The sequence below is a fragment of the Chiloscyllium punctatum genome, chromosome 42, assembly GCF_047496795.1.
Source record: "Chiloscyllium punctatum isolate Juve2018m chromosome 42, sChiPun1.3, whole genome shotgun sequence".
Taxonomy (NCBI): domain Eukaryota; kingdom Metazoa; phylum Chordata; class Chondrichthyes; order Orectolobiformes; family Hemiscylliidae; genus Chiloscyllium; species Chiloscyllium punctatum.
The window spans coordinates 54611112-54624730 of NC_092780.1; positions in this window are offsets into that span (position 1 = coordinate 54611112).

The window sequence follows — 13619 nt, forward strand, 5'->3', positions numbered from 1 at the left end:
CCTGGCCCTGGCAGGATACAGCCTGGATTGCTGAAGGAATGAAGGGAGCAAATTGCAGGGTCATTGAAAGAAATTCTCCAGGATTCTCTGAACGCAGGATTAGTGCCAGGGAACTGGAGGATTACAAATGGGACACCATTGTTTCAGAAAGGAGTAAAAGGTAATACAGGAACCTACATACATGTTAGCTCGGCATCAATAGTGGGATAACTGACAGAGAATATAATACGGACTAAGGTCAATACCCACTGGATAAAAATAAGTTAATACCAGACAGATAACATGGTTTTGCCAAGAGAAGATCATGTCAAGAAAGAAACTTGAGTTCTTTGATGAGGTGACACAGGCAGAGAATGAGAGTACTCCTGTGGATGTTGTATATTGGAACTTTCAAATAACATTTGATGCCACACAGCAGGATGGTTCCCAAATTAGAAATGTCTGGGATTGGTGAGTCCTCGGCAGCACGGAATTGAAGTTGGCGAAATGAGAAGATACAGGGTGGAGCTGTAGGTGGGCATTTTCCAGTTTGGAAACGAGTTGAAATGAGTGTTTTCCAGATATTGGTATTCAGACCCTTGCCTCATCTGATTGAGAGATGGGTGTTGTTGCAAACTCTTTAAATATATCGATGTTACCGCGATAGGGAGAATTGTGAATTGTGAGAATAGAGTCATGCAGCATGGAAACAGACCCTTCGGCCCACCCAGCCCATGCAGACCATGTTCCCAAACTAAACCAGTTCCACCTGCCATATTAAGGCCCATATTGCTCCAATGCTTTCTTATTCAGGAACTTATCGAAACCGATCAACTCCATTGGTCCATGACAAGTTGGTCAAAACGCACAGATCCCTGGCAAATGAATGTCAATGCTGAGAAATGTGAGGGAGTGTATTTTGGTCCAATAAGTACAGACAGAAACCACAGGCTCAATGTCACAATTTTGAGGGGAATACAGGAGCTGAGGGACTGAGGGGACCATGTGCATAATTCTATGAAGATTATCCGGCAAGTGGCAAGAGCAGGTAATAAGGCTTATCGGATCGTTGGGTTTACAAACAGAGGGATAGAACATGAAAGCACAGGAGTAATACTACACCCCGGCAAATTATTGGTCAGACTACATTTGGATTATTGTATTCAGTTGTTGGAACCTTATACATTGTTTCCACGAGTTTGTCTGTCAGTATCTGAATGATAGATTACAGAGTTATACAGCACGTAAACAGACTGTACAGACTAACGTGCCCATGCCGACCAGATTTCATAAAGTGCAGCAGTCCCATTTGACAGTGTTTGGCCTATGTCACTCTAAACCTTTCCTATCCATGTCCCCATCTGGATGCCTTTTAAATGTTGTAACTGTACCTGTCTCCACCACCTCCTCTGGTGGCTCATTCCACACACGCACCAACTTCTGTGTGAAAAGATTGCAGCTCGTGTTCAGTTTTAAATATTTCCCCCTCACCTAAAGACAAAGGCCCTGCCTGAAACTGTGTAAACCTACCCTGGTTTATCGGAGCAAAATGGAACTCCTCACATTTATCGAAATCAAACTCCATCTGCTATTTATCAGCCCACCAGACCAGCTGATCAAGATCACATTGAATGCTCAGATAACCTTCCTCACTGTCCATTTTACCATCAATTTCAGTGTCATGTATAAACGTACTATCCACGTCTCCGAAATTCTCATAAAATCATTTATCCAAACGACAAACAACAGTAGACCCAGTGTTGATCCTTGCAGCACACTGCTAGGTGCAGGTCTCCAGTCTTAACCAAAACCCTCTACCACCACCCCGTCTCCTACCATCAAACCAATTTTGTGTAGAGTTTCCTACGTCTCCATAGACCCCATGTGATTGAACATTCCTAACCCATCTACCATGCAGAACCTTGGTGAAGACCTTGCTAAAGCCCATGTAAACAATGTCTACCGCTCTGCCTTCATGTATCTTCATGGTCACCTCTTCAAGAATCACAATAAGTTTTGTGAGACATGATTTCCCAGGTACAAAGCCATGTTGGCTATTCCTGACATTTCCAGAATTGGAAGGTCATTCCAACCCTCGTGTTGAAGTTTCCAGAAAGGAAAAGTAGTAAATATGGTGCCCTGGGAGGAGCAGGAACCTGTTTTGGACTCATCTGTGGCAGGAAATATGTCCTCACGGTCATTCTCTAGTTTAGATGGAGAGTCACGAGACAATCCCAGATCACTGTATTCATGGGAATTTGTAGCTCAGGTTGTGGATGAGGTTGTTGACTTGCTCACTGAGCTGGTAAGTGTATTCTCAGACATTTCCTCACCATTCTAGGGAACAGAATCAGTGAGCCTCTGGTGAAGCATTGGTGTTCTGTCCTGTTTGCTGTTTAAGTGTCCGGGTCTGCTGGGGTTGGTCGTGTCATTTACAGCTTTGCTGCTGGTTCTGTTTCTTAGTAGTTGGTTTATGGGATCCAACTCGACATGTTTGTTCATGGAGTTCCGGGTTCAGTGCCAGGCTTCCAGGAATTCCCATGAATGTAACTGACATGTCACAGGATGGATATGATGTTCCAGTTACACAGTCACAGAGTCATATAGTCCTACAGAATGGAGAGAGACCCTTTGGTCTAAACTGGGTCATGCTGACCAAAATTCTCATCAATACTCAGTCCATGTCCCTGCACTTGACCCTTGTCCATCTCATCCTTTCCTATCCATGTTATTGACCAAGTGCCTTTTAAATGTTGTCAGTGTACCCACCTCACACACTTCCGCTGGTAACTCATTCCACATGTGTAATACCCTCTGTGTCTAAAGTTATAGAGTCATAGAGATGTACAGCATGGAACCAGACCCTTCGGTCCAACCCATCCATGCCGACCAGATATCCCAACCCAATCTAGTCCCACCTGCCAGCACCCGGCCCATACCCCTCCAAACCCTTCCTCTTCACATACCCAACCAAATGCCTTTTAACTGTTGCAATTGTACCAGCCTCCACCACTTCCTCTGGCAGCTCATTCCATACACACACCACCCTCTGCGTAAAAAAGTTGCCCCTCAGGTCTCCTTTATATCTTTTCCCTCTCACCCTCAACCTATGCCCTCTAGATCTGGACTCACACATCCCTGGGAAAAGACTTTGTCTATTTATCCTATCCAAGTCCATCATAATTTTGTAAACCTCTATAAGGTCACCCCTCAGCCTCCAACGCTCCAGGGAAAACAGCCCCAGCCTGTTCAGCTTCTCCCTATAGCTCAAATCCTCCAACCCTGGCAACATCCTTGTAGATCTATTGTGAACCCTTTCAAGTTTCACAACATCTTTTCAATAGGAAGGAGACCAGAATTGCACACAATATTCCAACAGTGGCCTGCCCTTAAGGTTCCTTTTATTCTTTCCCCTCTGACCTTAAACTGATGCCCTCTAGTCCTCAATTTCCCAACCCTGGGGAAAAAAACCTGATGCTTTCACTCCATCCATGCCTCATATGATCTTACATAAGACCCTTCGATAAGATCCCCCCTCACTCTACTACACTCCAAAGATAAATGTTTTAGCTTGCCTAACCTCTCCCTGTAACTCAGGCCGTTGGATCATGGCAACAGCTTTGTACATTTCTTTTGCACTTTTTCCTGTTTCATAACATCGTTCTGACAGCAAGGTGACCAAAACACAATACTCCAAGTGCGGCATCGCCAATGTCCTATAAAACTGCAACATAACTTCCCAACTTCAGTGCTCAATGCCCTGACTGATGAAGGCCAATGTTCCAAAAGCCTTTTTCCCTGCCCTGTCTGCCTGGGACTCCTCTTTCAGAGAACCATGTCCCTGAACTCCAAGGTCCCTCTGTTCCATTACACTCTCTAAGACCCTACCATTCACCATGAAACTCCTTCCTTGATTTTATTCTCCAAAATGCAAGTCCTCACACTTATCTATATTAAACTTCATTTGCCATTACTCAGGCCACTTCTCCAGCTGATCAAGAACCTTCTGCAAATTCTGATAACCTTCCTCATGATCGATGATATAGTATTATCATCTGAAACCTTACTAATCATGTCTAGTACATTCTCATTCAAATTATTGATGGAGATAACAAACAGTAATGGGCCCAGCACTGACCCCTGAGGCATTCCGCTAGTCACAGGCCTCCAGTGTGACAAACATCCTTCCACTATTACCCTCTGCTTCTGACCATCCAACCAATTGTGTATCCAATTTGCCAGCTCCCACTGGATTCCATGTAACCTAACGTTCCAGAGCAGCCTACCATGTGGAACCTTATCAAACGCTTTACTGAGATTCAAATAGACTACTTCTACTACCCTGCCCTCGTCAATTTTCCTGGTCACTTCATCAAAGAACTCTGACAGATTTATGCGACTTGATTCCCACACACAAAGCCATGCTGACTACTCCGAACCAAACCCTCTCTTTCCAAATGCATGTATACCTTATGTTGAATTGGGGTCTTTCATTGTCCGTGTGTCTGTCCAAGTGATAACTGGTCTTGCCTCTTGGTGGCTGGTTGGTGTTCATGAACCCTGGTGGCTAATTTCCTTCCTGTTTGCTCTATGTAGTGCTTTTGACAGTCTTTATGTGGTATTTTGTCTCAATTCACCCGTGTTACTGCTCTCTTCTTCCTTAGTGAATTGCATGCTGGGAAGGATGTTGTTTGTGAGTTGATGGGTTTCCTTGGCATCAAATGGACAGATAACCACACTCCAGCAAGAAACAATATGTGTCAGACTGGCCTGTCCATTCTATACTGCATTGCCATAGTTAGACAAGAGTCTGCCTTGGGAGGCACAGTGGCTCAGTATTTAGCACCTGCTGCCTCACCGTGCCAGGGAGTTGGGATCGATTCCAGCCTCGGGATAGTGTCTGTGTGCAGTTTGTACATTCTCCCGTGTGTGTGTGTGTTTCCTCCAGGTGCTCCGGATTCCTGCCACAATCCAAAGATGTGCAGGTTAGGTGAATTGGTCACACTAACATTGCCCAGAGTGTTCAGGGATGTGTAGGTTAGGGTAAATGGAGAGTAGAATGGTAGGGAATGATTCTACTTAGGATACTCTTCAGAGAGTTGGTGTGGACCTGTTGGGCCAAGTGATTCCACTCTTAGGGAATCCATGATTCTGTCATCCATTAGGAAAGTAATTGATCATCCGTCAAGAGAATCTCCTTTGGAACATATGTCTGGGCATGCAATGAATGTAAAAGTGTGTTTTTGAGAATGCAAATAAAACAAAACATCATCATTAGCAAAATGTTTTATCAAATTATCAAATCATATTAAAACACCGAAAGTACAAGAGTAATGAACAATTAATATCTGAACTTTGATCTAGGTTTGGCTGACAACCAACTTATCTAACTGTATAAGAGGGCTGGAATATTCTTTGATGTCCTAATTGGTTAATTGGAGATGTTCCATTCCAAATAGCCTGACGTTACATTCAGATATTCCACCCGGGTCCATCGGACCTGATAGTCATTAAATATGGCAGGTCACCAAATGGGACAATGTGCCCAAGTTTCTGAAACTCAGCCTTTTTCAATCATCACAATAGAGTCCTCCAAAACACAAATCACAAACTGACTGTATTGTACCTTTCCTACACTGTTTGTGTTTTGATTCTTTCTTGAATCATTTTGATATTTCTTTTCAGCTCAAACATAAGAAGTGAACTTCAGCTACAGACTGTGTTTCTCTCATGTCACCGTCCATCCTGAAACTGATTTGGAGATGTCGGTGTTGGACTGGGGTGTACAAAGTTAAAGACCGCACAACACCAGGTTATAGTCCAACAGATTTAATTGGAAGCACTAGCTTTCGGAGCATGCTCCTTCATCATGACAACCACCTGATGAAGGAGCGACACTCTGAAAGCTAATGCTTCCAATTAAACCTGTTGGATATAACCTGGTGTTGTGTGGTTTTTAACTTTGTACATCCTGAAACTGATCTTCTTCTCGTTTGAAATTTCTTCCCTGAGAAAATCGGTCGGCATGTTGTTGTCAGAACCCAGGCATTAAAATCCTTCAGGTATATCGGGCTACAGCAGAAAACACTTACACCTGAAATGTTATCCTTCACATCTCATTCTTGTGCTGCAGTAAATCGCTCTGTAAAACTGTCCTGAATTCTGACTTTGTAGAAATGATTTAATCCATAAGAGATACTGAGCTCTGACTGAGGCAAAATTATTCAATCAGATAATCAATAGGAAAGGTATGTAAACATAGATTTAAATATTTATTCCAAGAAGATCAAAGCACAGCAGTTGTTCAGACTGCATGTAGTTTTTGACTTACGTCATTAAGTAAAAAATCCTTTTCATTTCTCAATATGGGGAACAGGAAAATCTTTGTGCTGCACTACAGCATAATGATGAGCTATCTGCTGAGTTGGCCATGAGATACTCCATGCAGAATCACTGTCTCTGAAACATTAATGCAGTTCCTGTTCAGGATGCTGCCAGACCTGCTGTGTCTCCCTTTATTCTTCTATCCAGACTCCCCGGATCTGCAGTTCTTTATTTTATTGTATTTAATTATATGGTGATTCCTTGATGGACGGCACACATTTCAGAGACATCATGAAACCAGACTTTGATTTGACAGAACACTAACTCTGTGGTTGGTAATGCTCCTCAGTGGTTCAGGTATTGTCCTTTGTAAAACTTCAATAAAACCTCGAAAGCCTTGAATGAAGTTCCATATTTGTCTCAAAGTTGCCGTGTTGCCCCAGAATTCATGGCCTGAGCTGAGTCACACACTGGAGACTATCCAGAGAATGAACATTCGTGAAATTAGTGACCAGAGGCCTCACTCAATGCAATGCTGCTTAGAGACTTGATGGTACATATACCCAACATTGTTTCACCCTTTTATAATCTTCACTACTTTGTCTTTCCCCCAGTATCATCTGAACACATTTGTGGTGATGAAAGAGCATTTCTTTATAAATATGGAAAGCACCAATGGGTGGTCTTTCCTTTCATTGATGTTTTCTTCCTCCCTTGTCAGATTAGTGGGTTTGATCATTCATTTCTGTTCCGTCCTGTGTACGGCTGAGAATCAATGTTCGACTCTGTGAGAATTCTTTTGAGTGGACAGGAGATGGAAAATGAACATGGCTGAATCTGTACGGAAATAATTCAAGATTGTTGAAGTGAAATGTTCATGAAATAACTTTCTTTATGGATAACGATACCTTTGCAAATCAAAGACAGAAACAGATTGTGTATAATCTGCGAATATCGATGGAATGCATTTTTGTCAGAATGTGCAACTATTCTGCATAATAGATATTCCACACATTTGCAAGAACGATAAGTTGCTAACCAATGAGAAAGGTAGGACGAGATCGACAAAATGGGAACTGAATAATCAATATGATAGGTGTGCCTGATAATTATAAATATTTAGACAGGTGAAGTAACTCCAATGAGACTGGTACCCAGTCACCAAGTCACCTTTCCTTTACACGTGTATGGTACATGGAGTCTGCCTCCCTCACTCAGAGCCAGGCCCTAGAATGAGGCGATTCTCTGAATCTCCTGGATGTACCTATTAGCCAGGGCTCTCTGGCCCAGGGGAACAAGCGCAGGCAAAGATCTCATTATCAATGAAATCCACCTGGCCCCAGTCCCAGGGATGGAGGCCTGTTCCTTACCATGTAGCTTCTCCTGGGATGTTCCCACCTCCGGTCCAATTCTTCTGTCCCTGACTCAGACGTGAGGGGCGTGTATCAGACTGTAGCCCATCTGTTGTATCTGAAGAGACCACACTTAGAGCTTTGCATTCAGTTCTGTACGCCACATTACAAAAGGGAAGTGGAGGCTTTGGAGAGAGTGCAGAAGAGGTTTGCCAGGATGCTGTCTGGCTTAGAGGGGATGAACTATAAGGGGAGATTAGAAAATTTCGGTTGCTTTCTCTGGAGGGGTGTAAGCTGAGGGGAGATTTGATAGAAATATATAAGATTATGGGATGTACAGATAGGATTGATGGTCACAGTATTTGCCTCTGAATTGAAATGTCTAATACTGGGGAGCATGCATTCAAGGTGAGAGGGGGTTAGTTCAATATCTTTTTACACAGAGAGTGGTTGGAGTCTTAAATGTGCAGCCAGGAGTCGTGATGGAGGTAGGTATGATCGGGGTGTTTAAGGGTCTTTTAGATATAAATATGCATGAATATGCAAGGAATGGAGGGCTATGACAGGCAGAAATGATTAGTTTAATTTGGCATCAAGTTTAACACAACTTTCTGGGCTAAAGGGCCCATTCCCGTGTTTTTTCAGTTCTATGTTGTATGTTTATTTTTGGAGGTTAAATACAAGAGGAAATAATACAGTCGATGACAGGATCCTTCGGAGAATTGATTTACAGAGGGATCTCGGAGTGACAGGATACAGCTCCCTAAAGTGGAAGTACATGTCGATAAGGTGCTGTAGAGGGTGTATGGCATGCCTGTGTTCATTCATTGGGACATTGTATATAAAAGTTGGCAACTCATGCCGGTTGGCAGCTGTAAGTAAACAGTTAGGTTCCAGTGCAGTAGGGAATGCTGTTCTGGTTATCACCCCATAGGCAGGAGGTAGAGGCTTCGTGTGGAACATTATGAGAAGCAGGAATAAAGTACAGAGTCGGAGTCATGTTTCGAGGATGGAAGTGTCAAATACAAGGTTTTATTGATAAGGTGAGAGGGTGAAGGTTTAAAGGAAGTGTGTGAGGTAACAGTTTCTTTCCTGCAATGTGTGGTAGATGCCGAGAAGGTCCCGTGATAATAGCAGACGTGATAGTAACACCTGAGAGGCATTTAGATGGGGAATTGTCCAAGCTGGAATAGAGGGAAATGGGTCCTGTGCAGCCCTGATGGAATTAGATTAACATTGAATTATTGTCAGCAGAGACATGATTGGCTGAAGGGCCTTTTGCTGTCCTGTGCTATGGGCTAGTATGACCACACTAATTTGAGTTTTTAAAGAAAACTTTCATCACAGCCTGCCAAGTCAGAGGACTGGCTCAGTGCAATCCTGTATTTTTCTGTCTTTTTTTTCTCTTTATTATAGTCAAAGAATCATAGAGATATACAACATGGAAACAGACCCTTTGTTCCAACTTGTCAATAATGAACAGATATCCTAACCTAATCGAGTTCCATTTGCCAGCACTTGGCCCATATCTCTCAAACCCCTTCCTATTCATATACCCACCCAGATGCTTTTTATTGTCCCAGCCTCCACCACTTCCTCTGGCAGCCTCATTCCATACAACGCACTACCCTCTGCATTAAAGGTTGTCCCTCAGGTCCCTTTTAAATCTTTCCGCTCTCACCCTAAACTTTTGCCCTCTAGTTCTGGTCACCCTCACCCAGGGAAAAGACCTTGTCTATTTACCCTAGCCATGCCCCTCATTATGTTATAAACCTCTATGAGCTCACCCCTCAGCTTCCAACGCTCCAGGGAAAACCCTCCAACTCCCAACTCCCAGCAACATCCTGGTAAATCTGTTATGAGAGAGAAATCAATATTTCAGATGGAATCGTTCTTCAGTCCTAAAGAAGGGGGAATTCCCGAAACGCTAACCTCTCCACCTGCTGATGCTGCCTGGCTGGCTGTGTTCTCCCAGCCTCCTGCTTGTCTACTTTGGATTCCAGCATCTGTCGTTTTCTTTCTCTCTAAGGAATGGCAGAGTGGACTCGATGGGCCGAATGGCCAAACTTCTGCTCCGATGGTCTTGTGGTCTGAGGTTTCTATGGATCATGTCAGTCCCAGGCTCAAGGAGCTGCAGCACTCACTGGGAGCAAAGCTCATAGAATCCCTACAGTGTGGAAACAGGCCCTTCGGTCCGACAAGTCCACACTGACCCTCCGAAGAGTAACCCACCCAGACCCATTCTCCTAACCTATTACACTACATTTACCCTCTGACTAATACACCACAACTACACATCCGTGAACAATACGGGACAATTTAGCTTGGATAATTCACCCTAACCTGCACATCTTTGGACTGTGGGAGGAAACAGGAACACCCAGAGGAATGCCACGCAGACATTGGGGGGAGAACGTTTAAACTCCATTCAGAGAGTCACCCCGAGGGTGGGATCGAACCCAGGTCCCTGGTGCCGTGAGGCAGTGGTGCTAACCATTGAGCCACTGTGCTGCCCCTGAGCCACCGTGGGGTGGGGGTGGGCTGGTGGGTGAACGAGGGGTTGGGGGTCAGTCCAGCAGAAAACTAAAAAAGCCCACCAACTCTCCCACTGCACCCACTGTCTTGTTAAACTGTTATTAAAACCATGCCAGGACATCTTGTTCTTGTTCAATGTTCCATGTGACTGTCAGCCCCATTTTCAGGATCTCTGGGCTCGGACATGACTGTATATTAGAGGCATGTGCTTATTACTTCAGCATCAGATGAAGTGGTAACAATGTGAAGTTTGGTCCATTCTGTGTGTACATGTTACTGGTATGGACTAGGCCAGACCACTCAAAACATTCTGTTGCAGGCAACCCAGACCAGAACTCTGTAACTTGTTTCGGTAAGTGTACAGTAAAAATTACCCGGAGTAAAGAGCTATGTTGACTACTACGTTTCAAAACAGGCAAACATTTATTTACAAAATTACACAATGAAACACATAGAACAGAATAAAGAACCCCTTCAGAACGTAGTCTCTCCAAACTGGACTCAACTATGTGTTGTGGTTCTGTTCGCCGAGCTGGGAATTTGTGTTGCAAACGTTTCGTCCCCTGTCTCGGTGACATCCTCAGTGCTTGGGAGCCTCCTGTGAAGCGCTTCCGTGCTGTTTCCCCTGGCATTTATAGTGGGCTGTCTCTGCCACTCTGGTTGTCAGTTCGAGCTGTCCGCTGTAGTGGCCGGTATATTGGGTCCAGGTCGATGTGTTTGTTGATAGAGTCTGTGCATGAGTGCCATGCCTCTAGGAATTCCCTGGCTGTTCTCTGTTTGGCTTGCCCTATAATGGTAGTGTTGTCCCAGTCGAATTCATGTTGCTTGTCATCTGCTTGTGTGGCTACTAAGGATAGCTGGTCGTGTCGTTTCGTGGCTAGTTGGTGTTCGTGTATACGGATCGTTAACTGTCTTCCTGTTTGTCCTATGTAGTGTTTTGTACAGTCCTTGCATGGGATTTTGTACACTACATTGGTTTTGCTCATGCTGGGTATCGGGTCCTTCGTCCTGGTGAGTTGTTGTCTGAGAGTGGTTGTGGGTTTGTGTGCTGTTATGAGTCCTAGTGGTCACAGTAGTCTGGCTGTCAGTTCAGAAATGCTCCTGATGTATGGTAGTGTGGCTAGTCCTTTGGGTTGCGGCATGTCCTCGTTCCGTTGACTCATAACAGCACACAAACCAACAGCCACGCTCAGACAACAACTCACCGGAACAAAGGACCCGATACCCAGCATGAGCAAAACCAATGTAGTGTACAAAATCCCATGCAAGGACTGCGCAAAACACTACATAGGACGAACAGGAAGACAGCTAACGATCTGCATCCATGAACACCAACTAGCCACGAAACGATACGACCAGCTATCCCTAGTAGCCAGATGACAAGCAACATGAATTCGACTGGGACAACACTACTATTATAGGACAAGCCAAACAGAGAACAGCCAGGGAATTCCTAGAGGCATGGCACTCATCCACAGATTCAATCAATAAGCACATCGACTTGGACCCAATATACCGGTCACTGCAGCGGACAGCTGGAACTGATAACCGGAAGCGGCAGATTCAAACCACTATAAATGCCAGAGGAAAGATCACAAGCGCTTCACAGGAGGCTCCCAAGCACTGAGGATGTTACCTAGACAGGGGACGAAACATCTGCAACACAAATTCCCAGCTTGGCGAACAGAACCACAATATCGATGGGACACTGGGAGGCATAGTGTTTGAAGTTGGGGGGTGTGGGGAGCACCATTCGGGCAGTTGGGTTCCTGCTAAATTCACCATCTTAGATACCAATTCATGGGAATGGTATCATGCAGGACTTTTCCGATTAGTTTTAAACTCGTCTGTTTTGTGAACCGGATGTGGCTCCAAGACAAAAGGGTTAGGGTGCCTTTGCAGCTGGTTTCAGGCCATTCCTAATCTCTTATAGAATGAACTTTCCCTTTTGAGTTTCCTGGGATATCACTGCCAGAGTTCCAATCCCTTTTCTGGGTCTCTTGGTAAGCCTCCATATCGGGGATGCCCATTGTTGAAGAATCCCCACCAATCACCCGTGATTGCTACACTCCGGTAACAGTCACCTGAGCTTCCATTCCCTTTTTTGTACACTGCTCGCTGATTTGTTACACCCGAACATGATACTTTTATTGGGGCATCCCCACAGCACACCATCCCCCTATTCGCCTGTGTCCGGTGGGTCAAACCGTCTGTACCCCAGGGGCATGGACCCAGGTTTGTTTGATATCTCCTGCGGGTGGTTCCTGATGGTCCCGATGAAGTAACCTTTATTGCATTCTCATGGTTACCCTGGCACGTGGTGCTGGTACCAATCCTGTCAGTACATTATGAGTCTTCTTTGGCTGCACATCCCCAGAAATTGAAAGAGAAGTTTGTTGGGGGCAGACTTGGAAATGGTTCTGGTGAAGGGGAGAAGGATCAAAACTGGAAACAAAGTGACCGAAGTTATCTGAACCCCTTCCTCCTGCACCATCTCTCAAGCTACCTATTCATCCTGCCTATTCTTTCATTTCTACTCTGACTGCCACATGGCTCCCACGTTCATTCTAGAGATCCTGAGATGACTTCTTCTGAGGTCCTACTTTGTAACTTGACTCCTAACTCCCTAAATTCTGCTTGTAGGACCTCATCCCATTTATTCCCTTCCTCATGTGGCCTACTTTACTATAGGGAAAACATCTAAGGTTTCTTGCTTCCCTTTCCTCTCAGGTTTCCTCTATACCCCGTGGTGAACCATATCATTAATATCTTCAACAAGATGTCCCTTTTCCCTAACCACATAAGGATATCCACTTTCCCCAATTTCTATCCCCCTCAGATTGAAATTGATGTTGGAAGCCAAACTTTGATTTATGAACCAACTCCTAATTATCTGCCTTTTCCACTGATAATCTTGCAATCTTAACTCGCTCTTCCAGGTGAGTTCTCGTTACTTCAGGAAGTGAATTTTGAAATCCTCCATGATAATTGTCTCTCTAAGATTGTCTGATCGATTTTCAATGCTCTTATCCACCGATCAAAGTTACTTTGTTTGATCCTTTCAAACTCTGTGACACCAGGCCCCTCCTTAGATTCTAAAATGCCTATAAGCTTCTGGGTGGAGCTCATATACACTGAAGATGGCTTTTTTATCACCTGATACTCCCCAGATACCTCCTCTGATAATGACGCAAATACCTCACCAGCTCCACCTACCAACGTTACTTGGATCAACAATACCCACATAGTCATTGGCCATTTCATTTGTTTAGCCACTTTCTTCAATGAAATGAAAAAGCCACCTACATTTTTCTTGTCAAACTTGAGGCAACACTTGAACATATTTAAATAGATTCAATAAAGTGTGACACTGGAAAAGGCACAGCAGGTCAGGCAGCATCTGAGGAGCAAGAGAGTCAACGTTTCAGG